The sequence below is a fragment of the Mobula hypostoma genome, chromosome 2 (genome assembly GCF_963921235.1).
Source record: "Mobula hypostoma chromosome 2, sMobHyp1.1, whole genome shotgun sequence".
Lineage (NCBI taxonomy): Eukaryota > Metazoa > Chordata > Chondrichthyes > Myliobatiformes > Myliobatidae > Mobula > Mobula hypostoma.
The window spans coordinates 121966698-121994157 of NC_086098.1; the positions used below are offsets into that span (position 1 = coordinate 121966698).

A 27460-nucleotide genomic window follows, 5' to 3' on the forward strand; every position below is an offset into this window, starting at 1 on the left:
AGAAGGGAATGGTGTTTTTACAAGTAACAGTGTGGGAAGAGGTATAGTCCAGGTAGCTGTGAGGGTTTGTGGGTTTATAATAGACATCAATAGATAAGCTGTTTCCAGAGACAGAGAGATCGAGAAAGGGGTAGGAGGTGTCGGAAACGGACCAGGTAAATTTGAGGGCAGGGTGGAAGTTGGAGGCAAAGTGGATGAAGTCAATGAGCTCCACATGGGTGCACGATGCAACACTAAGGCAGTTGTTGATGTAGTGTAGGCAAAATGGGGGACAGTCACCATTGTAGGCTTGGAACATAGACTGTTCCACGTAGCCAACAAAATGGCAGGCATAGCTGTGACCCGTGCAAATGCCCATGGCTACACCTTTTGTTTGAAGGAAGTGGGAGGAGCCAAAGGAGAAATTATTAAGAGTGTGGAGAAGTTCCACTAGACGGAGGAGAGTGGTGGTGGAGGAGAGCTGATTGGGTCTGGTGTCGAAGAAACAGAGTTTTGAGGCCTTTCTGGTGGGAGAATGGAGGTGTGTATGAACTGGACATCCATAGTGAAAATAAGATGCTCAGGGCTAGAGAACTTGAAATCGTTGAAAAGATCCAGAACGTGTGAAGTGTCACGGATGTAGGGAGGAAGGGACTGAACTAGGGGAGATAAAACAGAGTCGAGGCATGCAGATATAAGTTCAGTGGGGTAGGAACAAGCTGAAACAATGGGTCTACCTGGACAGGCAGATTTGTGCATCTTGGTTAGGAGGTAGAAATGAGAGATGTGGGAACTATGAGGTTGGTGGCAGTGGATGGAAGATTCCCAGAGCTTATAATGTCAGTGATGGTATGGGGGACAATGGCCTGGTGCTCCTTATTGGGGTCCTGTTCGAGGGGTAAGTAAGAGGCGGTGTCTGAGAGTTGTATGTACACCAGACTACTACAGCACCTCCCTGATCTGCGGGTTTGATGGTGAGGTTAGGACTTGTGTGGAGGGACTGCAGAGCAGATCATTTGGAAGGAGTGAGGTTGGAAACAGAGAGAGGAGCGTTAAAGTTGAGACAGCAGATGTCCCATTGGTAGTTGGCAAAGAAAAAGTCCACAGTAGGCAGAAGACCAGGGTGGGGTGTCCAGGAAGAGGAGGAGGGTTGAAGACAGGAAAGGGGTCATCAGTGTGGGGTAGAGAGTCCTTGCCAAAGTAGTAGGCTCGGAGAGAGAGGTAGCAGAAGAAAAGCTCAGCATCATGGTGGCCGCAGAACTCACTGAGGTGTGGGTGCAGGGCGACAAGGCTGAAGCCCTTACTGAGGGCAGAATGTTCTGCCTTAGAGAAGGGGAGGTCAGAGGGAATAGTGGAGACTCGGCATGGATGAGAGCTGGGATCAGAAGGCGGAAGAAGGTTGGCAGTGTCTAAGGAGAAAGGAGGTTTGGGGTTTTTAGAGTTAGTGGGGTGAGAGGAAGATGGAGTCTCCGAGGACCCAAGAGCTGGTGGTGGGATCTGAGAGAGATGGGATTGCAGAGTTGTGGTGGGGAAAGGGGACGGGGGTTCCAGCGGCAGCGCATGAAGACCGGTGTCTGAGGTTGTTGGAACCTGCGTTGAAGGCTTTGAATCTGCTCTGGATTGTTAGAGCCATTGAGGTTGGTATCCAGGATCGCGGTCTGGGGACGTCTGGGCCTGCTGGTGTTGGAGACAGCAGGTTCTGTGGTCTGTAGATGGGTGATCCTTGCAGAATGTGAGAGAGTCAAAGAACTGGTGATTGAAAGCCTGGATTCAGCAGAGGATAAAGTAGCAAACAGGTCCATGACAGACGGTGGAGAGAGAATCCCAGAGTTGTGGAAGTGACTGGGATAGGGACACCAGGTATCTCCATGTGACAAGTACCTCATTGTTCCTTTTGTTCTGCAGTATTTGTTTACTTATGTAATTCATAGTAATTTTATGTCTGCACTATACTCCTGCTGCAAAACAACAAACTTGTCATCATTCAAGTCAGTGATAGGAAATCTGATTCTGTCTTGAACCATGAACCCTGAACCCTGAGCTTCCAGAATCTGGGGCAAAACTAACAACTCAACATGACACTGGTGTTGCAGGAGGTTATTCTGTGGCAAGTCCTGCAAATATTCATTACGGACAACCTGTGTTTCATGATTCATTGTTCGTTTGTTAGGTGCCATATCATGTGATGCGGGTAATCATGGTCTTTCCATAACCATGATTGTTCTTGGCAAATTTTTCTACAGAAGTGGTTTGCTATTGCCTTCTTCTGGGCAGTCTCTTTACAAGACGGGTGACTGCAGCCATTATCAATTCTCTTCAGAGTTTACCTGCCTGGCGTCAGTGGTTGCATGACCGTGACTCATGATATATGCCAGCTGCTCGTACAACCATCCACCATCTGCTCCCATAGCTTCACGTGACCCTGATCTGGGGAGCGGGGTTAAGCAGTTTTTACACCTTGCCCAAGAGTGACCTGCGGGTTAGCAGAGGGAAGGAGCGCCTTACACCTCCTTTGGTAGAGACATATCTTCACCCCACCGCCTATTTTGATTCATAACATCATCACTCTTTCTGTATTTAAATTGCTTTCTTGTATCCCTCTTCCCAAGTATCCATCATCCTGTCTATACATAACAATGCTGCAGTTTCATGTATAAGACAATTGCCTAATGTACAACAACTAGTCAACTAAAGGAGGCAGTGAGTTTTCTTAGATGGAATATATGTACACTATTATAGGAATGTCTTTGTAATTTAGTACAACAAAATAAAGACTGGACCATCTGAGAACAGATTGGAGCATAAATGCAATATATGGTCTGCTTTTCTAATCTCAAATATCATGCATGTCATATTTGTTAATTTATTGGAACCTATTAATACTTTTGAGCATCTTCTCCAGTTTCTTTCACATTGTAGCCTGAATTGAATTGAATTGACTTTATTTCTTACATCGTTCATATACACGAGGAGTAAAAATCTTTACGTCTCTGTCTAAATGTGCAATATGTGGTTATAGTAATTTATAATAAATATTATGTACGACAGGATAGTCAATATAACATAGAAATACAGTTGCGTCAGCATGAATTAATCAGTTTGATGGCCTGGTGGAAGAAGCTGTCCCTGAGCCTGTTGGTCCTGGCTTTTATGCTGCGGTACCGTTTCCCGGATGGTAACAGCTGGAACAGTTTGTGGTTGGGGTGACTCGGGTCTCCAGTGATCCTTCAGGCCCTTTTTACATACCTATCTTTGTAAATGTCCTGAATAGTGGGAAGTTCACATCTACAGATGTGCTGGGCTGTCCACACCACTCTGCAGAGTCCTGCGATTGAGGGAAGTACAGTTCCCATACCAGGCAGTGATGCAGCCAGCTCATCCGCTCTCATTTGTGCCCCTGTAGAAAGTTTTTAGAATTTGGAGCCCCATACCAAACTTCCTCAATTGTTTGAGGTGAAAGAGGTACTGTTGTGCCTTTTACACCACACAGCCAGTATGTACAGTCCGCCTGAGATCCTCTGTGATGTGTATACTGAGGAACTTAAAGCTGTTCACCCTCTTAACCATAGATCTATTGATGTCAATAGGAGCTAGCCTGTCTCCACTCCTCCTGTAGTCCACAACCAGCTCCTTTATTTTTGCAACATTGAGGGAGAGGTTATTTTCTTGACACCACTGTGTCAGGGTGTTGACTTCTTCTCTGCAGGCTGCCTGCCCCATTATTGTTTGAGATTCAGCCAATCTGTGTAGTATTGTCAGCAAATTTAATTAGCAGATTGGAGCTGTGGGTGGCGACACAGTCATGGGTATACAGAGAGTAAAGGAGAGGGCTTAAGGCACAGCCCTGAGGGGCTCCTATGTTGAGGGTCAGAGGTGAGGGAGCCCACTTTTACCACCTGCCGGTGATCTGACAGGTATTCTGTTCCTCAGCAGTATCTCTTATTCCTTCCTTCACAGTATGTCCATCTCTCTCACTACTGAAGTTCTTATCCTATACATTAGCTTACGTTTGTAATGCAGAAAGCTCATTTTCATGGCGGTTATACCCTGTGTGCATAGGTATGCCGATGACAACAATAAATTTGTACTTGAACTGTGCTTTTTGTCTATAACATGTTTGATTACTGAGGGGCATTGTAACATAGGTTACATTTCACTATTGTTTCTGTACGTAGATATTCTACCTGATGATTGGATTCGGGAACCCTGGTAGACTGCATGCATGTGAGTAGCAGACGTTTTATGCCACCGTTGTTGGCTATGCTGACAGGACTATCAGCTTTCAGTTATGTTACTGTATTTTGATTACCAAGTTTGCATAAAGAAATACCGCGTCAAGCATTACAAAGTAGAGTTTCAGCCCATTGTGTTTTGCCAGTTCATCGAGGTGTTACGTAAATGACTTTATTCGAATTCCTCACTTTATTAGAAATTCCATAGTTGTAATTTTAAAAACAGTCTTTCCTGCCATTTGCTGCTGATCTTAGATTTGTGTCTTCTACTTGTTAACCATTAACTTATTTTTGCCCTTCATAATTGTAGACATGTTTGTTGGATCTCTCCTTCTTCTCCAGCTGAATGAAAAGAGCTCCCATTTCTTTGCTTTACCTGCTCCATCCTGAACTGCAGGTGGAGTCTGGTCTGGTTTGGGTCTGTTATCCTGTGAACCCACTGAACTCGGGGGAAGTCAAGTTTTATGCTTTGGCGCAGGAACATTCATAAAATGAATGTGAAGTTGCACACTGGACATATTCCAGGTTGTTGGGTAATGTAATGTTTAATCATGTGATCTTGGCCCACGGTTTGCAAATATTGATGCATTTATCTCAGCTGAGTGCCTAAATAAAATATCCTATCTTTTTGAGCTTTGGTAATTGTCCTGAAACATAGATCTGGGAATTGCTGATACAGATCTTCTGCCCACAATTGCTGAATCAGGACATAAAGAGCCTGTTAGTTTGTCCCGAGCGACTAGACATTGAGCAGCACACACTGGCAGAGGATACTATGGGATGAATTGGAATCAGGCTTGTATGATGTGAAATTTGTCGTTTTGCAGCAACAATACAGTGCGAAGACACAAAGAAATGCTACAAATTACAAAATAAATGAATAGTGCGAAAAGAAAGGAAATAACATGGACTGTTCAGAAATCTGATGGCAGATGGGAAGAATCTGTTCCTGAATTATTCAATCAGAATTGTGTTTATTACCACTGATGTATGTAGTGAAATTTGTTGCTTTCCAGCAGGATAGTATAAAACATAAAAAATTACTCAAGTTACTAAAATATATAAATAGTGTAAAGGACAGCGAGTTGGGGTTCATGGACTGTTCTGAATTCTGATTGTAGAGGAGAAGAAGCTATTCATAAAATATTGAGTTTGGTTCTTCAGGCTCTTGTTCCTCTTTCCTAATGTTTGTAATAAGAAGATGGCATACCAAGGATGATGAGTGAGGGTCCTCAGTGATGGGTGCTGCCTTCTTGAGACACCACCTCTTGAAGATATCCTCAACGGTGGGGATGGTTGTGCCCATGATGGAGGTGGCTACGTCCACAGCCCTCAGGATGCCTTCCACCATATGTCTATAGAAATTTGCAAGAGCCTTTGGTGATAGTCAACCTCCTCAAATTTCCAAATGAAGTGGAGCTGCTGGCCTGCGTTATGATTGCGCCAATGCGTTGGGTTTAGGATAGTTTCTTCAAGATGTTGATGCTCAGGAACATGAAACTACTCACTCTTTTCACCACTGACCCTTCACTGAGTTCTAGTGTGCATTCCCCTGACCTATCCTTCCTGAAATCCACAATTAATTCCTTGGTCTTGCTGATATTGAGTATGAGGCTGTGATTGCAACATCACCCCTGTACACTAGCTCGTTGCTATCTGAGATATTCAGCATATGTTGTGTATATTTTTCTTTGTAAAAGAATATATGAATTGCAAAATAATTTATAAATCATCTGTATTTTGAACATATAATTTAGCAGTAGGAGTGGGTCACTTCAGTCCTTAGACTCGCTGTGCCATAAAATAAGATGATAACTGCTTTCACTACTATTCATAGGAGCCTTACACCTCCTTGCTTATTAAGAACCTATCAAACTCTGCCTCAAAAGTATTTGGAGACTTTTGCTTCTTTGAGGAAATGTGGGTTAAACACTCATGACCCTTTGAAAGAAAAAAAATGTCCATAAGACCATAAGACAAAGGAGCAGAAGTCGGCCATTTGGCCCACCTAGTCTGCTCTGCCATTTTATCATGAGCTGATCCATCCTCCCATTTAGTCCCACTCCCCCGCCTTCTCACCATAACCTTTGATGCCCTGGCTACTCAGATACCTATCAATCTCTGCCTTAAATACACCCAATGACTTGGCCTCTACTGCTGCCCGTGGCAACAAATTCCATAGATATACTACCCTCTGACTAAAAAAATTTTTTCTCATTTCTGTTCTGAATGGGTGCCCTTCAATCCTTAAGTCATGCCGTCTGGTACTAGACTCCCCCCATCATGGGAAACAACTTTGCACATCCACTCTGTCCATGCCTTTCAACATTCGAAATGTTTCTATGAGGTCTCCCCTCGTTTTTCTAAACTCCAAGGAATACAGTCCAAGAGCGGACAAACAATCCTCATATGTTAACCCTCTCATTCCCGGAATCATTCCTGTGAATCTTCGCTGTACCCTCTCCAATGTCAGCACATCCTCTCTTAAATAAGGAGACCAATGCTGCCCACAGTACTCCAAGTGAGGTCTCACCAGCGCCTTATAGAGCCTCAACATCACATCCCTGCTCCTATACTCTATTCCTCTAGAAATGAATGCCAACATTGCATTCGCCTTCTTCGCCACTGACTCAACCTGGAAGTTAACCTTAGGGGTATCCTGTATGAGGACTCCCAAGTCCCGTTGCATCTCAGAACTTTGAGTTCTTTCCCAATTTAAATAATAGTCTGCCCGTTTATTTCTTCTGCCAAAGTGCATAACCGTACACTTTCCAACATTGTTTTTCATTTGCCACTTCTCTGCCCATTCTTCCAATCTATCCAAGTCTCTCTGCAGACTCCCAGTTTCCTCAGCACTACCGGCCCCTCCACCTGTCTTCGTATTGTCAGCAAACTTAGCCACAAAGCCATCTATGCCATAATCCAAATCATTGATGTACAATGTAAAAAGAAATGGCCCCAACACGGACCCCTGTGGAACACCACTGGTAACTGGCAGCCAACCAGAATAGGATCCCTTTATTCCCACTCTCTGTTTCCTGCCAATCAGCCAACGCTCTATCCACGTATGTAACTTTCCCGTAATTCCATGGGCTCTTATCTTGTTAAGTAGCCTCATGTGTGGCACCTTGTCAAAGGCCTTCTGAAAATCCAAATATAGAACATCCACTGCATCTTCCTTGTCTAGCCTACTGGTAATTTCCTCAAAAAATTGTAATAGGTTTGTCAGGCAGGATTTTCCTTTAAGGAATCCATGCTGAGTTCTGCCTGTCTTGTCATCTGCCTCCAGGTACTCTGTAACCTCATCCTTGACAATTGACTCCAACAACTTCCCAACCACCGATGTCAAGCTAATAGGTCTATAATTTCCTTTTTGTTTCCTTGCCCCCTTCTTAAATAGCGGAGTGACATTTGCAATCTTCCAGTCCTCTGGGACCATGCCAGAATCTATCGACTTTTGGAAAGATCATCGCTAATGCCTCTGCAATCTCCACAGCTACTTCCTTCAGAACACGAGGGTGCATTTCATCTGGTCCGGGAGATTTATCTACTTTTAGACTATTGTGAGTACTTTCTCTGTTGTAATTGTGACTGCGCACACTTCTCTTCCCTCCCACCCTTGAGTATCTGGTATACTGTTGATGTCTTAGTCAGTGAAAACTGATGCAAAATACTCATTCATTTCCTCCGCCATCTCCTTATCTCCCATTACAATTTCTCCAGCATCATTTTCTATCGATCCTATGTCTACTCTCACCTGTCTTTTACTCTTTATGTACTTGAAAAAGCTTTTAGTATCCTCTTTGATATTATTTGCTAGCTTCCTTTCATAGTTTATCTTTTCCCTCTTAATGACCTTCTTAGTTTCCTTTTGTAAGCTTTTAAAAACTTCCCAATCCTCTGTCTTCCCACTAATTTTTGCTTCCTTGTATGCCCTCTCCTTTGCTTTAACTTTGGTTTTGACTTCTCTTGTCAACCACTGTTGCATCCTTTTTCCATTTGAAAATTTCTTCTGTTTTGGAATGTACCTGTCTTGCACCTTCCTCACTTCTTGCATAAACTCCAGCCACTGCTGCTCTGCCGTCTTTCCCGCCAGTGTCCCTTTCCAGTCAACTTTGTCACCTCACCCCTCGCTTAACTGGGATGACCCCTTATTTTTAAACAGTTCTAGTTTTTCCCTCTGTAGAAACATCCTCCTTACATCCCATATCCATTGAGTCAAAAACTGTGAGGATCCTTTATGTTGCCATTGAATCCTCTCACACTTTTCTTACCTTCAGTAGATACAAGCCTGGCCTGTCCAAACTTTACGCATAAGACAACTGGCCCATTCCAGGTATCAGTTTAGTAAACTTTCTGACCAACATGTTATTGCATTTGTTACATTGATAGCTAGGTGGGCCATATTGTTGAAGTGGAAGGATACATCAGCTCCCACTTTGTCACAATGGTTCTCTCAAGTGATGCTATGTCTTAGTTTGGAGAAAATTAGAAGTCGAACCTTTGAACCTATGTTTGATTTTGAGAAAAGATGGGGTTCATTTGCTCGTTATTATCATTTGAGTTAATTGATAGATTTCCTCTACGATCTAATTGTAAATTTTTTGTACATTTTTTTGTTGGTGGTTTGATGTTTATCTTTAGACGCTTTTGTATGACGCATGGCTCTGGGGTTGAACACCTAATGGGGTCTTTTTTCCTCACTTTTTCTTGCTCAGTAGGGTTTTTCCCTCTTTTTTTCTCATCACCAAAAATTTTTCAATCTTAATAATAATGTTCTTTTTCTTGAGCCATTGTAAGTGTTGCTTACTTCGATGTACTCTTGTAAATTTTGGATAATAATAATAAAAAGATTTGAAAAGAAAAAGGAAAAAGTTAAACTTTCTATTTGCTGCCTCCAGTGCATTAACATCCTTAAGTTGAGACCAATATCTTGCACAGTGCTCCAGGTTTAGGACCGCCATTAGCTCATACATATAACTGAAGAGTAGCCTCCTCACTTTGGCATTCAGTTCCCCTCACAATAAGCCATGATGTTCAGTGACTGTTCCTTATTAACAGACCTGTGCACTGAACATCTTGCAAACAATGCAGGTCCAGATCATCTCACAGCACTTCATAATTAAAATGCTATGCTCTTTCCTGTCAAAACAAAATTTCACATTTTCCTTTGTTTTGACAGTTTTGTGCACTTACTAAACCTTTCAGTATACCACTGTAATCTGCTTATGTACTTCTTACAAATTATCAACCTACCTAATATAGCCATCACACCTACAGTGTTTTCATCAGTCATTTACATAAATAGTAAAAGATATGAATTGCACGAATCCTGTGGTATACCATTCCTGTCATCTTGCCAAGTAGAAAAAGATTATTTATACTTTGCTTTCCTGTTAGCCAACTAATTTTCCACCGACACCATGAGCCTTCATTTTACTGCAATAACCTTTGTCACAGCGGTTTATCAGTTGCATTCTGCAACTTGAAGAATAATACATCCAATGGTTCCCCTTTGTGTACCACAGGTGTTGTCCTTTAAACATGATTTCCCTTTTGAAAAGGAAATCAAGTACACCAATAAAGTGTATAAAATTAAATATTTTTCTGTCATACACTTACATACACAGTCAATGTTTCTTCTTTATCCATCTCTTTTGTGAGGTAGCACAGTGGTGGAGTTCTTGGTGTAGAGTATATACATTTTCCTGTTGACAGTGTAGGAGTCCACTGTTTGCTGAAGATGACTTCTACATCCCTATGACATGCTGGTGGTTAAGGACAGTAAATTGTACCCTGTGTGGGTGAATCGGATGTGTTGGATGTTGTGTGAGAGAACAGATCACAGAGGAGATCAGTGAGGGTTTAGTACTGATGGGCATGCTCAGAGACTAATATAGATAATGGGCTGATTAAACTCCTACGTTTTGCAAAAAATGAAAAACACATGCTGACTTTATTGGATTTCCATGATTTTTTTTTCCTAGGCACACCATCATAACATCATAGAGTGATATAATATGAAAACAGATCCTTCAGCCCATCGAGTCTATGTTGACCATCTGTCATTCAATTACACCAATTGTACATTTTTATTTATTTAGAGGTACAGTGCAGAATACGTCCTTTGAGCTGCACCACTCAGCAACTTTTCAATTTAACCCTAGCCTAAGCCTGTGTGTGTGTGTGTGTGTGTGTGTGTGTGTCTCCTGTCATATTGATTGGCTGCATGTGATTGATCCACCCCAGGAACATACTTGGTAATTTAACTTGTAACATTGAAAAAACACTAATGATAACAAGGACAGCAATGTATTCTGTGTTGGCACTTTACCTATTGGCTCAGCTGAGTGTGAAAATACACCATTCCCACTCTGGACCCTTGACAGGTGGTAAGGACATCAATAAGATGGAGAATCCCACTTGAACTCACCTTATTAATCTATCTATACTGGAAGCATGTCTACACAAAAGGTGATCCCATCTTTCTTCCCTATTTTTAAAAAAAACAAAATAGACCAATTGACCCATCATCTCATTATGGGAGTAAAGGCAACACAATCACTGGTGCTCTCTATGGAAGTTTGAGACATTTCTGAGCAATTAAGAAGAGTAAAGAACACTACTGTTCCTCTCCACTCTCAAACCTGATGCATGGTTTTGACCAAAGATATTGACAATTCCTTTCTCCCCACAGATGCTGTCAATCTGTTGAGTCCCTCCAGCAAAATGTTTGTTTCACCTGTTTGCTTCCTGTCATAAAATACTTTCCCATGAGCAGCTGTGTTTTCTTTGATCTGGCACTCCAAAACAATCCATAATAGTTTTAAAAAAGTATGAATGAAAAAGTTTTTGTTTGGTGGATTTCACAATGTTTAGACATCTCTAGGAGTAAAAGAATTATGGCCTATATATTAATATAGGAAAAACTGGCAGACAACTTCTATACAAATTCTTTCCTGCCATATCATAAATATGCAAAAGAAAATTTTGCAAACCAGTATGGAAAATAGTATGCTCTTTTTACTGTAGGGTCCTACAAAGAACAGAGATTAATACATTCAAAACAGTTTTAGTGATATCGCTTAATGAAGAAATGTTGATCTGGATCTTGGAGTGAACTGTTTTGCAAATTTCTGCACATATATGGTGGAGACATTGGGATTGATTGCATCAGAGCCTGGTACGAAGTCTCTAATGCAGAGGATCACAAGAAGCTACTGAGGATTGTAGACGCGGCCAGCTCCATCATGGGTAGAGCTCTCCTCATTATCAAGGACGTCTTCAGGAGGTGATGCCTCAAGATGCTGCATTCATCACTAAGGACCCTGACCATCTGGGACATGCCCATTTCTCATTACGACAATCAGGGAGGAGGTATAGGAGTTTGAAAGCTCACACTCGACAATTTAGGAACAGCTTCTCGCCCTCTGCCGTCAGATTTTTGAACAGTCCATGAACTTATGAATACTTCTTCCTTATTCCTCTTTTTGCATGGCACTGCTACCATGAAACGACAAATTTTACATCTGTATGTCAGTGATAAACCTGATTCTGATACTTCAAAGTCATTTTTAAAATTCATCACTGGGGTATGGATAGATGATACCAGAAAAACTGGCATTTACTGTTTTCCTAGTTGCCCCCAAAGTCAGTGTGTGGCATTTCGGGGGACAGTTAACTGTCAACCAAGAGAGCAGGTCTGAAGTCAGTATAGACCAAGCTAGGCAAGGAAAGTACTACATTCTCTCTGTTCCATAAGCAGAAGAGATGAACCCAGTGAAGTATCTCTGAGGGATATCAATGAACCAGGTGGGTTTGTGGGAACTTATCTACTCCCTGAGTGGCAGACATGTGGAAGGTACCCTCACACCATAGTAAATTTGGGCTTAGTCCCTTCTCTGAATTGGTAAATTTGGTTGATTGGTTTATTGTTGATTGGTTTAATGAGATATATTGCGACAAGTATTGAGCTGCATGCAGAGATCATTACATTATGTGAGTACATTGAGGTAGTACAAGGGAAAATCAATAATAGAATGCAGAATATAGATATTAAAATTACAGAGACAGTGCAGTGCAGGCAGACAGTAAAGTAGTCAAGGTAAGGCCATGACAAGCTGGATTTTGTAGTCAAGAGTTCATCTTCTCACACAAGGGTTTTTTCAGTAGTTTTATAACAGTGAATAGAAACTGTCCTGGAGCTAGTAGAGTGTGCTTTCAGGCTTGTATATCTTCTGCCTGATGGGAGGCGTAAGAAGAGAGAACGTATGGCGTGGAAGGGTTCTTTGATTATGTGAACTGCTCTTCTGAGGCTGAGAAATGTAGATTGAAAGCATGAAGAGAAGGCTGGTTCTTTTCATTATATTTTTCTCTATACATTGGTAGACCCATTTATTCATTTTCAGAATCAGAATCAGGTTTATTATCACCAGCATGTGTTGTGAAATTTAGCTTAGCAGCAGCAGTTCAATGCAATACATAGAATAGAATTAATTAATTATAGGATATGTGTTTTAAATAGATTAAAAATTGTACAAAAACAGAAATAATATATATTTAAAAAGTGAGGTAGTGTTCATGGGTTCAATGTCCATTTAGGAATCAGATGGCAGAGGGGAAGAAGCTGTTCCTGAATCGCTGAGTGTGTGCCTTTGGGCTTCCGTACCTCCTACCTGATGATAACAATGAGAGAAGGGCATGTCTTGACTGCTGGAGGTCCTTAATATTGGACGCTGCATTTCTGAGACACTGCTCCTTGAAGATGGTCTGGGTACTTTGTAGGCTACTATCCAAGATGGAGCTGACTAAATTTACAACCCTCTGCAGCTTCTTTCAGTCCTGTGCAGTAGCACCCCCTCCCCGCCCCACCATTCCAGACAGTGATGCAGCCTGTCAAAATGCTCTCCACGGTACACCCATAGATGTTTTGAGTGTTTCTGTTGACGTACTAAATCTCTTCAAACTCCTAGTGAAGTATAGTCGTATTTTGAACTTGTATTGCCTTAAAGTCAATTGATTCATCTCTCTTCAAAAATATAATTATGTTCATTTGCTATACAAGCTGACATATCTTGCTTCTTCTCCTTATTCTGCACTGAGATGTCATATATTCTAAAGTTGTTAATCCATGACACTTTCTGCTCGAGACATTGCTTTCACTAGAAATTTTGTATTTAAGCTTGAATTATTAGGAGGCAGTGGATACCCTGGGACTTATTTCCCTGAAGCAAAGGAGGCTGAGGTATATAAAATCATGAAAGGCATAGATGAGTTGGATGGTCATAATCTTTTTCCCAGGGTATGGAGTTCCACAACTAGAGGACAGATATTCAAGGCAAGACGGAGAAGATTTAAAAGGTACTTGAAGGCTATTTTTTTCGACACAGAGGGTGGTAGAATTGTGGCTTCAAGTGTCAGATGGAAAATGGAGCCATAGGTATAATTGCAATGTAAGACACTTGTACAGTTATGTGGATAGGGAAGATTTAGAGAGATATAGGCTAAACACAGGCAAGTAGGACATCTTGGCCAGCACGGACAAGCTAGTCTGATGGACTGTTTCTGTGCTATTTGTGCTACAACTCTTTTTGTCATCTGGATGTAGTTAATGAAAGGAAATCACATGGGCAGAGACACAGTTCAGTTGCTCTGATTAAGTTTGTCCACTAGTAAGTCAAGAAAAGTATTTGAATATAATTTTGAGGTCACTAGTCCTGTAAAATTATGATGTACCAGGACTGAACCCTCTGCAGGACCACAGAGTTCAACCCTCTTCATTGTTGGTTGTCATTTATCTTAATCACAAATTCCCAATAGTTATATAGGTTTTTAATGTCTTTTTGTTCTGCATGCAGAGGTAATTATATCTGTAAGCACTAACAAGTTCAGCAGGTTCAGATGTCAGATTGCATTTGATTAAGTGTTGTTCAGTTTGATAGGTTGCCACTGTAAATGTATTTATTTAATATTGAAGTTATTTGAGTCCTATTAACCATTAAGCTGTTGCATCAAGCTGTGTTAGTGGGATTTTCAAGTCTTGGGAAGGGGTCATCAGTAGACTAATTTTTAATTGTGTTGGTTAGTATTCGTAGAATATTTGCTATGGGAAGGTGACGATGACCTGGTAATAAACATGTATTTCAATAGGAATTAATAGCATGAGTAGGCCACTTAATTGCTTGCCTGCTCCATCGTTCAAAAAAAAAGTGATTTTATTTCAACTTGTCAGTTCCCAGCTTCTCCCAGTAATTTTTCAACCCGTTACTTGTCTAAAGTTCATTACTCTACCTTATAAACAGTCAAAAAATCTTCTTTGAGGAATCCTGAATTGATGATCCCATTTAAATAGTGTCCCCCTAGTTCTAGATTCTCCCACAGGAGAAAGCATTCTTTCCCGAGTTGTCCCTGTCAAGGTCCTTTAGGATCCTGTTTCTTAGTCAAGTTCTGAACTCCATTGGAGCCAAGCCGATCCAAGCCTGTCCAACCTGTACTCATAAGACAGCCTGTTCATTTCAGCTTCAATCATATTTCATATTATTAATCCTCATGCTCACTTTTTGTAAATATAGGAACTCGAGCTGCTTTTTATGTTTCTGGCTAACTTTATCTCATCCTGTAAATTTCTGTTCCTTTATCATTTGTTCATCATTCTGTTCAATGTGATGTTTCTCTGTGATGGTGACAGGTTCAGGATTCTGTAATAAGGTCAGCCTGGCACATGAAGTGATTGTGCTTCTTGCAGTGGCGGGAAGTGCTGTTAAAATAATCTTGATGAGTTAGTTTAATATATTCTATGGTTAGGTAAAGTAGGGAAGTGCTAGGGATGACAGTGAGCATCAAGCAAAACTCTGCTAAGCGCATGATGTTGACCTGCCTGAGTGGTCCATTTTCCCACCTCACTTCTGAGGGAAGTTGTTAGCTACAGCAGGCTTACAATTTGGCACTTGCTTTGGCTTAATGATAAATTCTGCTTCTCAAGCTTCAATAGTTCAGCTGGAAATCCTCATCAAAATCATGCATGGAGTAATATCTTCCTAACCTGCAAAGATGAATCTGTCTTTTGTATAGTTTTTACACAATATTTCTACACAAGATTTCTACCCTTCCATGAATCAAAAAAAAACAAAGAAAAAGGCTTGTATTCATAGGGCATCTTTTACATCCCTGTCACAATGTCCCAGAACACTTCCAGTCAATGAAGTACTGGAGAGCAGTTGTATTTGCAAAGTATGAAACGTAGAAATATGCTTGTCATTAAATGGATGTTGGAAGTGAGTTCTGACAGTGGAGAGATGGGTAAAGATATTTCTATCACTGAGTGTAGGAACTTCCGAGTGGGTTGAAACTGTGGATACGTTTGCAGCTTGGTTCCCACAGCTAAGCGGGAGCATTGTTGCATTGCAGATCACAGCATCCAGCAGCTGTTGTGTAAGCAATGTATTAGAGCTTTGTGTGAAAGGCTAAAGGGACTATCCTAAAGCCACATGAAGAAGAGCAGGTGCTGCATCCTAACTCTATCAGATGCAGCTGAGTGTAATTTCAGCGTTAGTTATGCTGGCATGGATTTCTTATCCTTTCCCGATGAACAATGTTGATAATATCAAGCAGAGGCTATAGAGCAGAATGGTTAAGCAAAAACATTTATATGTTCTGCAGGGAGAAAGCTGAGAACTGCATTCTTGTTTGTAAATCCTGGCTGCAGGAGTCCCTCATCCAGTGAAATCGTGAGAATTTTTGTTTGGTGCCACAGGCTTGTGTAAATGGCTGGAACAACAAAGAGCCTCACTTTAGTAATCTGGGAAGGGTAAATATTTAACACAATCATCTGACAATGGCTTTTGGTACAGGAAATGAAATGTTTGGCAGAATCATTCTCTCTTCCCGCTTCACCCTCCCCCTCTCTAAAAAACACCCCACCGTTTATCTTAGAGTCACACACCTGACGGTAGCAATCAAATATTTCAGATGTGACCTTTTCAATTGCTGGCTTGAATTACTCTCTTTTTAAAAGCTTTGAGTAGCTGTGAATTGTTAGGTAATTTATTGGATCAAAGGTTACAATATTTCTGTTTTGCAATTGAATGCACTGCCAAGCACAAATTCTCAACTAAGGAGAGAGGGAGCCACAGGGACTTTTGCATACCCTTGTTCTCAGTAATAGTCATAGTCATAGTCATACTTTATTGATCCCAGGGGAAATTGGTTTTCGTTACAGTTGCACCATAAATAATTAAATAGTAATATGTAAATTATGCCAGGAAGTAAGGATGTGATTTCACGTCACATGCTGGTGATAATAAACCTGATTCTGATGCTAAGCAATAAATATCGAGAATATAAGATGAAGTGTCCTTGAAAGTTTAGCCCATTGTTTGTGGGAACATTTCAATAATGGGGCAAGTCAAGTTATCCTCTTTAGTTCAAGAACCTGATGGTTGAGGGATAGTAACTGTTCCTGAACTTGGTGGTGCGAGTCCAGAGGCTCTTGTACCTTCTTCCTTGATGGCAGCAGTGAGAAGAGAGCATGACCTGGGTGGTGGGAGACCCAGATGACAGATGCTGCTTTCCTGTGATAACATTTCATATAGATATACTCAGTGGTTGGTTGGGCTTTACCCATGAGGGACTGGGCTGCATCCACCAACTTTTTGTAGAATTTTCCATTCAAAGGCATTGGTGTTTCTATACCACGCTGTGATGCAGTCAGTCAATATACTCTCCACTACACATCTGAAGAAGTTTGTTGAAGTTTTAAATGTCATGCCAAACCTCTGTAAACTCCTAAGGAAGTCGAGGTGCTGTCGTGCTTTTTAGTATTTGTACTCACATGCTGGACCCAGGACAGGTCCTCCAACATCATAACACCTACAAATTTAAAGTTGCTAACTCTTTCCATTTCTGATCCACCGATGAGGATGGGCTCATGGAGCTCTGTTTCCTCCTCCTGAACTCTATAATCACTTGGTCTTGCTGACATTGAGTGAGAGGTTGTTGTTATGACACCACTAGCCAGATTTTCAATCTGCCTCCTATATGCTGATTCATCACCACCTTTGATTCAGACTGTACAGTGGCATGTAAAAGTTTGGGCACCTCTGGTCAAAATTTCTGTTACTGTGAATAGTTAAGTGAGTAGAAGATGATCTCCGAAAGTTATGAAGTTAAAGATGAGACCTTCTTTTCAACTTTTTAAGCAAGATTAGTGTATTATTTTTGTTTTGTACAATTTTAGAGTGAAAAAAGGAAAGGAGCACCATGCAAAAGTTTGGGCACCCCAAGAGATTTGAGCTCTCAGATAATTTTTATCAAGGTCTCAGATGTTAATTAGCTTGTTAGGGCTATGGCTTGTTCACAGTCATCGTTAGGAAAGGCCAGCTGATGCAAATTTCAAAGCTTTATAAATACCCTGACTCCTCAAACCTTATCCCAACAATTAGCAGCCATGGGCTCCTCTTAGCAGCTGCTTAGCACTCTGAAAATTAAAATAAATGATGCCCAGAAAGCAGGAGAAGGCTATAAGAAGATAGCAAAGTGTTTTCAGGTAGCTGTTTCCTCAGTTCATAATGTAATTAAGAAATGGCAGTTAACAGGAACGGTGAAGGTCAAGTTGAGGTCTGGAAGACCAAGAAAACTTTCCGAGAGAACTGCTTGTAGGATTGCTAGAAAGGCAAATCAAAACCCCGTTTGACTGCAAAAGACCTTCAGGAATGGGGTCAGCTGGTGGCACAATGACATCAGTGCCGGACTCTGGAACGGAGGTTCCTGGGTTCGAACCCAGTCAGGTCCGCTCCCAAGTATGCTTTCCATCTGTGCCGGGTTGAGTGTTGAGATTGCAATTTGACCTCGTAAAGTAAAGGGGAAAATACTGCGAAATGTCTGTGTGAGGAGTGACGTGTCACACAGTCTCTCTCTCTCCGCACCTTGTAAAAGCACGAAAAAGACATTGTCCTGCCAATGTCGCGCGTACACACACACACACACACACACACACACAATACACACAACACACACACACACACACACACACACACACACACACACACACACACACACACACAATACACACACACAACACACACACACAACACACACAACACACACACACACACACAACACACACACACACACAACACACACACACACACACACAATACACACACACACAACACACACACACAACACACACACACAATACACACACACCACACACAACACACACACACACACAATACACACACACAATACACACACACAATACACACACACAACACACACACACAACACACACACACACACAATACACACACACAACACACACACACAACACACACACACACACACACACACACACACACAAAACACACACACACACACACACACACACAACACACACACACACACACACACACACACACACACACACACACACACACACACACACACACACACACACACACACACACTCACAGCAAAAAAAAAGACCTTAAGGAAGATTTAGCAGACTCTGGAGTGGTGGTGTACTGTTGTACTGTGCAGCGATACCTGCACAAATATTACCTTCACAGAAGAGTCATCAGAAGAAAACCTTTCCTGCGACCTCACCACAAAATTTGCAAAGGGACATCTTAACAAGCCTGATGCATTTTGGAAAAAAGTCCTGTGGACTGATGATGTTAAATTAGAACTTTTTGGCCGCAATGTGCAAAGGTATGTTTGAAGAAAAAAAGGGTGCAGAATTTCACCTCTCCAACTATTAAGCACGGGGGTGGATTGATCATGATTTGGGCTTGTGTTGCAGCCAGTGGCACGGGGAACATTTCACTGGTAGAGGAAAGAATGAATTCAATTAAATACCAGCAAATTCTGGAAGCAAGCATCACACCATCTGTAAAAAAGCTGAAGATGAAAAGAGGATGGCTTCTACAACAGGATAATGATCCTAAACACACCTCAAAATCCACAATGGACTACCTCAAGAGGCGCAAGCTGAAGGTTTTGCCATGGGCCTCACAGTCCCCTGACCTAAACATCATCGAAAATCTGTGGATAGACCACAAAAGAGCAGTGCATGCAAGACAGCTCAGGAGTCTCACAGAACTGGAAGCCTCTTGCAAGGAAGAATAGGCAAAAATCCCCCAAACAAGAATTGAAAGACTCTTAGTTGGCTACAGAAAGCGTTTACAAGCTGTGATACTTGCCAAAGGGGGTGTTACTAAGTACTGGCCATGCAGGGTGCCCAAACTTTTGCTTCAGGCTCTTTTCCTTTTTTGTTATTTTGAAACTGTAAAAGGTGGAAATAAAAAAGTAATCTTGTTTAAAATATTAAAGAAATGGGTCATCTTTAACTTTATGCCTTTTGGAAATCAGGTCATCTTTTACTCGCTTAGCTATTCACAGTAACAGAAATTTTGACCAGGGGTGACCAAACTTTTGCATGCCACTGTATCAGTGGTGTCATCAGCAAGCTTGAATATGGCATTGGAACTGTGCTTAGCCACGCAGTCATAAGTGTAAAACGAGTAGAGCGGGAGCTAAGCACGCAACCTTGTGGTGCATCTGTGCTGATGGAGATCATGGAGGAGATGTTGCTGCCAACCTGAACTGACTGAGGTCTGCAAGTGAGGAAATCCAGGATCCAATTGCACGAAGAGGTAGTGAAGCCAAGGTCTTGAAGCTTATTGATTAGTTTTGAGTGGACGATGGTATTGAATGCTGAGCTGTAGTTGATAATGAGTATCCTCTTGTATGTATTTTTGCTGTTCATATGTTCCAGGGTTGAGGTAAAGAGCCAATGAGATGGCATCTGCTGTGAACTTGTTGTTCCATTGGGCAAATTGGAGTGGATCTAAGTTGCTTCTCAGGCAGGAGTTGATATGACCAACCTCTTAAAACACTTCATCACGGCTTCTTAAAACACTTGATCACTGTAGATGGGCAATAGTCATTGAGGCAGATGGCTATGTTCTTTCCAAGGCACTGCTTGAAGCAGGAAGGTACTCCAGGTTGCTGCAGCAAGAGTTTAAAGATCTCAGTACACACAAAAGCCAGTTGATCAGCACAAGTATTTCATACTTGGCCAAGTACACCATCTGGGCCAGATGCTTTTCGTGGGTTCACTCTCCTGAAGACTGCTCAAAAGTTGGCTTCAGAGAGTGAAATCATAGGATCATCGGTGGAGTGGGAGTTTGTGATGGTTCCTCCATGTTTTGATAGTCAAAGTGAGCACAGAAACCATTGAACTCATCTGGAAGCAAAGCCCTGTTGTTGACTATGTGGCTTGGTTTAACTTTGTAAGGGGTGATAGTATTCAAACCCTGTCTCAACTGTCAAGTATCTTCCATTGATTCAAGTTTGATCCGGAATTGCCACTTTGCCAGTGAGATGGCTTTCTGGAGATTGTAGTTGGACCTCTTATAACTTTCTTGGTAACCAGACCTGAATGCCACTGACCTGGCTCTCAGTAGATGTTGGATCTCGTGGTGCATCTAGGGCTTCTGATTGGGGAAGACTCTAAATAATTTTGTGGGATTGGAAAAGATAGGAGAAGAAGCCTGAATAGGAAAGTGAAGGGAAGGCAAGGAATTCAAGCTGGCAGGTGATAGGTGAATCCAGGTTGCTGGGGAAGGTGGGTGTAGGTCGTTGGGGGAGGAGGGATGAAGTAAGAAGCTGGGAGGTGATAAAAGGTAAAGAAGGAATTTGATAGGAAAGGACGGTGGACTATGTGAGAAAGAGAAAGAGCGGGACGCCAGAGGGAGGTGATCGTTAGATGAGGAGAAGGGGTTGAGTGGGAATAAGAATGTCTCTGTTTCTTTTTTTTTTCAAAAGGTTATGAGCGTTTCCTTCATTGTTATTTTATTGAAGTATTGCTTGCTCTCACACATACAGTTGGTAGGTAGGAATGGTAAATCTAATTCTAATTTATTTAGAAGTGTTGGAAGCGTTTTCCTGTAACTCACCAGAGGACTGATAATTCCCAGTACAGGCATGTAAATAGAAGTAGATGGGATGGGGGTAGTGGCAGAGAGCCAGTCATCATCTTGTGAGCTGGGAGCTTCTCTACAGTATCTTGTGGATGGGCCTTGGCCAACATGCTGCAGCTCTCATTATATCAGCTCCAAGCTGCATTAAAGAGCAGACCATTTCTCTTTATTTGAGCATGGGTGTGTGCAGAGTTGAGAGCCATGAAAAGGGTTCTGCCAAGATTTGAAATGGAAGAGTGATACCCTAGGAAACTCAGGGTTTAACCCATGGTCGCACAGCCCCAAGACACAACAGCAAGTGGAGCAGATGTATAACGTAACATGAATAATGGTGAAACTACCTTTTGACCATGTTGAGTTTTGCCATGTTTCTTATATAAAAATTGATTTCATTTCAAAAATCTGTGTATATTATGATTATCTTTCAAATGACTCCACTTGAGGTACAAGGACTCTCTGAAGAAATCCCTTGGTGCCTGTCACATTGACCATCGCCAGTGGTCTAATCTAGCCTCTGATTGCGAGGCCTGGCGACACACCGTTCATCAGTCTGTCTCCTCCTTCGAGAACGCACACAGGGCTGGCATTGAGGACAAAAGGAGAAGGAGGAAGAACCGTGACACAGCAGCACCAAACCCAGAACAGAATTTCCTTTGCAGCCGCTGTGGCCGGACCGTCTTGCTCTGTATTGTCCTCGTCAGCCACCAGCAAGCCTGCAGCAGATGTGGGCAGCCCCCTTCCTGAATCTTCATTCGTGAAGCCAAGCCATGATAATGATGATGATCAAATGACTTCTGAGCATATCATGTTGGTTTGTATTTTTTTTCTTTGATATTCTCCTTACAATTTTTTTTGAAGTTTTGAAATAATTCCAAAGATATGAGGACTTCTATGGAAGACAAGTGCACAGTTCGTAAAAAGAATAGTACGTGTTTCTCTGTTGAAAAGTTTCACTGATTTCCTTGTTAAGAAAAGATTTATTTCTGAATCTTTAGGAGGAAGCTGGGTGTATGATTTTTAAATGTGACTTTTTATTTCATTCTCCACAAAATCATTGCCTTTTTCTCTGAGGAAATATGAGGAAAGGTTTCTTTTTTGACATTTCTTTTTTAGCCCAGGCTACTAGTGCCGAACTGCAGCCATATTTTAGCCATTTTATGCATTGCATTGATTTGTAGTCTGCACACTCTGCCAACATGTGCTGCACCATATACAGTCGTTGCTAAAAGCAGACATTTGTTCTTGCAGTGAATATTTGCTAAGGAAATGTTATGGCTCATACCTGCAATCCTGCAATGGAAGAAGCAGCTCACACTCTTGACGCCTTAACAGCAAATTCAGTATGTTCCTTTATTAGTAAGTGTATCATGCAAAGAAAGATCATTTCTATATATTTTTTGAAACATTTTAAAGTATTATCTCTTGTCATTCTTATTTTGTGTGTGATTGCTCTGTTATATTGTGTAATATGACATTGCTCAGTGATTAGAAGTTAGTTATCCAGTCATGAAGGGAAGAAGAAAGTAATCTGCCCACTACACAAGCTATGATGAAATCAGATAGGGATGTTTTTCTGTTACAGGAGACACAGATGTAGTGGTTTAGATCTCATTATGCCTCCCTCCATGACTGATTAACTTCTTTTCAATGGTCATTTAGCCATTTAAACATTTCAAATTCTCCTGAATTTCTCTTTCAACTGGGAGTTCTAGACTATCCTGCCTGACAAACCTATTACAATTTTTTGAGGAAATTACCAGTAGGCTAGACAAGGGAGACGCAGTGGATGTTCTATATTTGGATTTTCAGAAGGCCTTTGACAAGGTGCCACACATGAGGCTACTTAACAAGATAAGAGCCCATGGAATTACAGGAAAGTTACATACGTGGATAGAGCGTTGGTTGATTGGCAGGAAACAGAGAGTGGAAATAAAGGGATCCTATTCTGGTCGGCTGCCAGTTACCAGTGGTGTTCCACAGGGGTCAGTGTTGGGGCCGCTTCTTTTTACATTGTACATCAACGATTTGGATTATGGAATAGATGGCTTTGTGGTTAAGTTTGCTGATGATACGAAGATAGATGGAGGGGCCGGTAGTGCTGAGGAAATGGAGAGTCTGCAGAGAGACTTGGACAGATTGGAAGAATGGGCAGAGAAGTGGCAAATGAAGTACAATGTTGGAAAGTGTATGGTTATGCACTTTGGCAGAAAAAATAAACGGGCAGACTATTATTTAAATGGGGAAAGAATTCAAAGTTCTGAGATGCAACGGGACTTGGGAGTCCTCGTACAGGATACCTTTAAAGTTAACCTCCAGGTTGAGTCAGTAGTGAAGAAGGCGAATGCAATGTTGGCATTCATTTCTAGAGGAATAGAGCATAGGAGCAGGGATGTGATGTTGAGGCTCTATAAGGCGCTGGTGAGACCTCACTTGGAGTACTGTGGGCAGTTTTGGTCTCCTTATTTAAGAAAGGATGTGCTGACGTTGGAGAGCGTACAGAGAAGATTCACTGGAATGATTCCGGGAATGAGAGGGTTAACATATGAGGAACGTTTGTCCGCTCTTGGACTGTATTCCTTGGAGTTTAGAAGAATGAGGGGAGACCTCATAGAAACATTTCAAATGTTGAAAGGCATGGACAGAGTGGTTGTGGCAAAGTTGTTTCCCATGATGGGGGAGTCTAGTACGAGAGGGCATGACTTAAGGATCGAAGGGCACCCATTCAGAACAGAAATGCGAAGACATTTTTTTAGTCAGAGGGTGGTGAATCTATGGAATTTGTTGCCATGGGCAGCAGTAGAGGCCAAGTCACTGGGTGTATTTAAGGCAGAGATTGATAGGTATCTGAGTAGCCAGGGCATCAAAGGTTATGGTGAGAAGGCGAGGGAGTGGGACTAAATAGGAGAATGGATCAGCTCATGATAAAATGGCGGAGCAGACTCGATGGGCCAAATGGCCGACTTCTGCTCCTTTGCCTTATGGTCTTATGGTCTAAGTGAGTGGGGCCATTCGGAACATTTTGCACGCCACAGTCCTGAGGGGTCATCGGATTTTATAGATGGAGAGAGAGCGGGGTAGTCTGCACATTTTGTGTGCTACGGTTCCCAAGGAGACATTGGATTATGCAGGGGGATAGGAATCCAAGTTCCAGAATAGATAGTGGAGTGGCTGTGGAGAAAGCTGTCGTTAAGCCTACATTCAAGATCAGGAATCAAAAGGTTGAGCATGGTGGGGCTAATGTTCTGAGTTGCGTATATTTCAATACTAGGAGTATTGTAGGAAAGGTGAGCCATGGATTAGCATGTGGAATTATGACCGTAGCCATTAGTGAGACTTGGTTGCAGGAGGGCAAGACTGGGAAATTAACGTTCTGGGGTTCTATTGTTTTTGATCTGATGGAGTGTGAGGGATTAAAGGGGGAGGGGTGAAAAATGTCACGGCAGTGCTCAGGACAGACTGGAGAGCTTGTCTAGTGAGGCTTTATGGGTAGAACTGAGGAATAAGAAAAGTATGTGAGATTATATAGACCACCCAACAGTCCATGGGATTTAGAGAAACAAATTTGAAGAGAGATCATAGACTGTTGCAAGAATCATAAGGTTGTGAGAGTATGTGATTTTAACTTTCCACATATTAACTCAGAACTCCCATATTGTAAAAGGGCTAGATGGGAAAGGGTTGTCAGGTGTGTTAGGAAAGTTTCCTTAATCAGTACATGAAATTCTCAACTAGAGAGCATGCAATACTAGATCTCCTGTTAGGGAATGAGACAGGGCAGGGGTCAGAAGTATGTCTGGGGGAATCTAGTGATCATAATGCCATTAGTTTCAAGGTAATTATTGGAAAAGAATAGGTCTAGACCTCGAGTTGAGATTCTGAATTGGAGAAAGGTCAATTTTGATGATACCAGAAAGGATCTGGCAAGCGTGGATTGGGATGGGTTAGTTTCAGGCAAAGGTGTACTTGGTAAATGGGAAGCCTTCAAAAGTGAAATTTTAGGAGTACAGAATTTGTACGCCCCTGTCAGAATAAAATGCTAAGATAACAAGTTTAGGGAACCTTCATTTTTGAGGGATATTGAGGTCCTGCTTAAAAAGGAGGAGGAATATAGGAGCTATAGGCAGATAGGAGCAAATGAAGTACTTGAGTATAAATGAAGTACTTGAAGAGTGTAAGAAATGCAAGAGTGCACTTAAGGAAATCAGGAGGGCTAAAATAAGATGTGAGGTTGCTCTAACAGACAAGGTGAAAGAGAATTCTAAGAGCTACAGATATATTAAGGGCAAAAAGATAGCAAGGAACAAAATTAGTCCTCTGGATGATCAGAGTGGTAATCTAAGTGTAGAGCCAAAAGAGATGGGGGAGATCTTAAATGGATTTTTTACATCTGTATATACTCGGGAGATGGACAGAGAGTCTATAGATGTGAGGCAATTCAGCAGTGAGGTCATGGACCCCATACAGATTACAGAGGAGGAGGTATTTGCTGTCTTGAAGAAAATTAGGCCAGATAAATCCCCAAGGCCTGACAAGGTGTTCCTTTGGATCCTGTGGGAAGCTAGTTCAGAAATTGCAGGGCCCTAGCAGAGATATTTAAAACATCCTTTGCCGGGGTGAAGAGCAGGAAGATTAGATGTTTTTCCTTTGTTTAAGAAAGGCTCTAAGAATAAGTCAGGAAATTATAGGCTGGTGAGCCTGACATGAGTAGTGGGTAAGTTACTGGAAGATATTCTGAGGGACTACACATGTAAGTATATGGATGGACAGGGACTAATTAGGGATCGTCAACATGACTTTGTGAGTGGTAGTCATGTCTAACCAATCTTATAGAGTTTTTTGAGGAAGTTTCCAGTAAAGTTAATGAAGGCAAGGCAGTGGATGTTGTCTACATTGACATTAGCAAAGCCTGTGGCAAGGTACTGCATGGGAGGTTGGTCAAGAAGGCTCAGTCACTTGCAATTCAAGATGAGGTAATTATTAGACATTGACTTTGCGTGAGAAGCCAGAGAGTGGTAGAAGATGGTTGCCTCTCTGACTGAAAACTTGTAGTGTGCCACAAGGATTGGTGCTGGGTCTGGTGTTGCTTGTCATCTACATCAATGATCTGAATGATATGATAAACTGGAACAGCAGATTTACAGATGACACCAAGATTGGGGGTGTAGTGAACAGCGAGGAAGACTATCAAAGCTTGCAGTGGGATCTGGACCAGTTGGAAAGATGTTCTGAAAAATAGCAGATGGAATTTAATATAGACAAGTGTGAAATGTGAAGCATTGAACTTTAGGATGACCAACCAGGGTAAGACTTGCATGGTGATCAGTTGGGCACTGAGGAGTACAGTAGAACAGAGGGATCTGGGAATACAGATCCAAAATTTGTTGAAAGTGGTGCCACGGGTAGGTAGTGTTGTAAAGAAGGCTTTTGCAATATTGTCTTTCATAATCAATGTATGGAGTTGGGATGTTGTGTTGAAATTGTATAGGACATTGCTGTGGCCTAATTTGGAGTATTGTGTCCTGTTTTGGTCACCTACCTACAGGAAAAATGTAAATGAAAGTGTACAGAGAAAATGTACAAGGATGTTGCTGGGAGTTGAGGATCTGAGTTACAAGGAAAGGTGAATAGGTTAGGACTTTATTCTCTAGAATGTAGAGATTGGGGGGAATTTGATAGAGATGTGCAAAATTATGAGGGGTGTAGGTGCAGTAAATGAAAGCTGGCTTTTTGCACTGAGATTGGGTGAGACTAGAACTAGAGGTCATGGGTTAAGTGTGAAAGGTGAAATGTTTAAGGGGATCACGAAGGGAAACTTCTTCACTCAGAGGGTGGTGAGAGTGTGAAAGGAGCTGCCCGCACAAGGGTCAATTTCAATATTTAAGAGGAATTTGGATAGGTACAGTATATGCTTAAGAGGGGTATGGAGGGGTATGGTTCGGACTAGGCATATTAATGATTCGGCACATACTAGATGGCTCAAGGGCCTGTTTCTGTTTTATGTAGTGTTTATAGCATGTCGCAGGTAGGGGTGGTTGTGCTGGTTACGGTTTGAGAAGGTCAGTGGTCTGGGGCCAGTTGACATTAGGGTAATGTGGCAGTGAGTTCTGGCTGGAGAGCAGTGTCTGTTGGAAATACCATGTGGGAAGTGAGGTGATCTTGGAGTCAAATCCCCAGGTTGATCAGCAGTTGGAGAGTCAGAGCAATCACGGTTGGAAGCTGTGCTGATCAATGGCTGACTTTGGCAGCTGGAGGAGGGAACTAATAGGA

The 27460-nt window shown here is 41.9% G+C and overlaps 1 protein-coding gene across 6 annotated transcripts in view; it reads left to right on the forward strand.

The window, feature by feature from the left end:
* Window positions 1–27460, forward strand: part of disp1 (dispatched homolog 1 (Drosophila)) — a 414117-nt gene that overhangs the window by 208645 nt on the left and 178012 nt on the right. For 3 of the 6 annotated variants that reach the window (XM_063040566.1, XM_063040573.1, XM_063040568.1), the window contains exon 3: window positions 4155–4203. The exons of 2 other annotated variants lie outside the window; for them this stretch is intronic. The gene's annotated coding sequence lies outside the window, so the exon portion shown is untranslated. Of the gene's footprint in view, window positions 1–4154; window positions 4204–7611; window positions 7775–27460 lie in introns of all 6 variants that reach the window. One more of the 6 variants, XM_063040569.1, reaches the window with a different exon arrangement.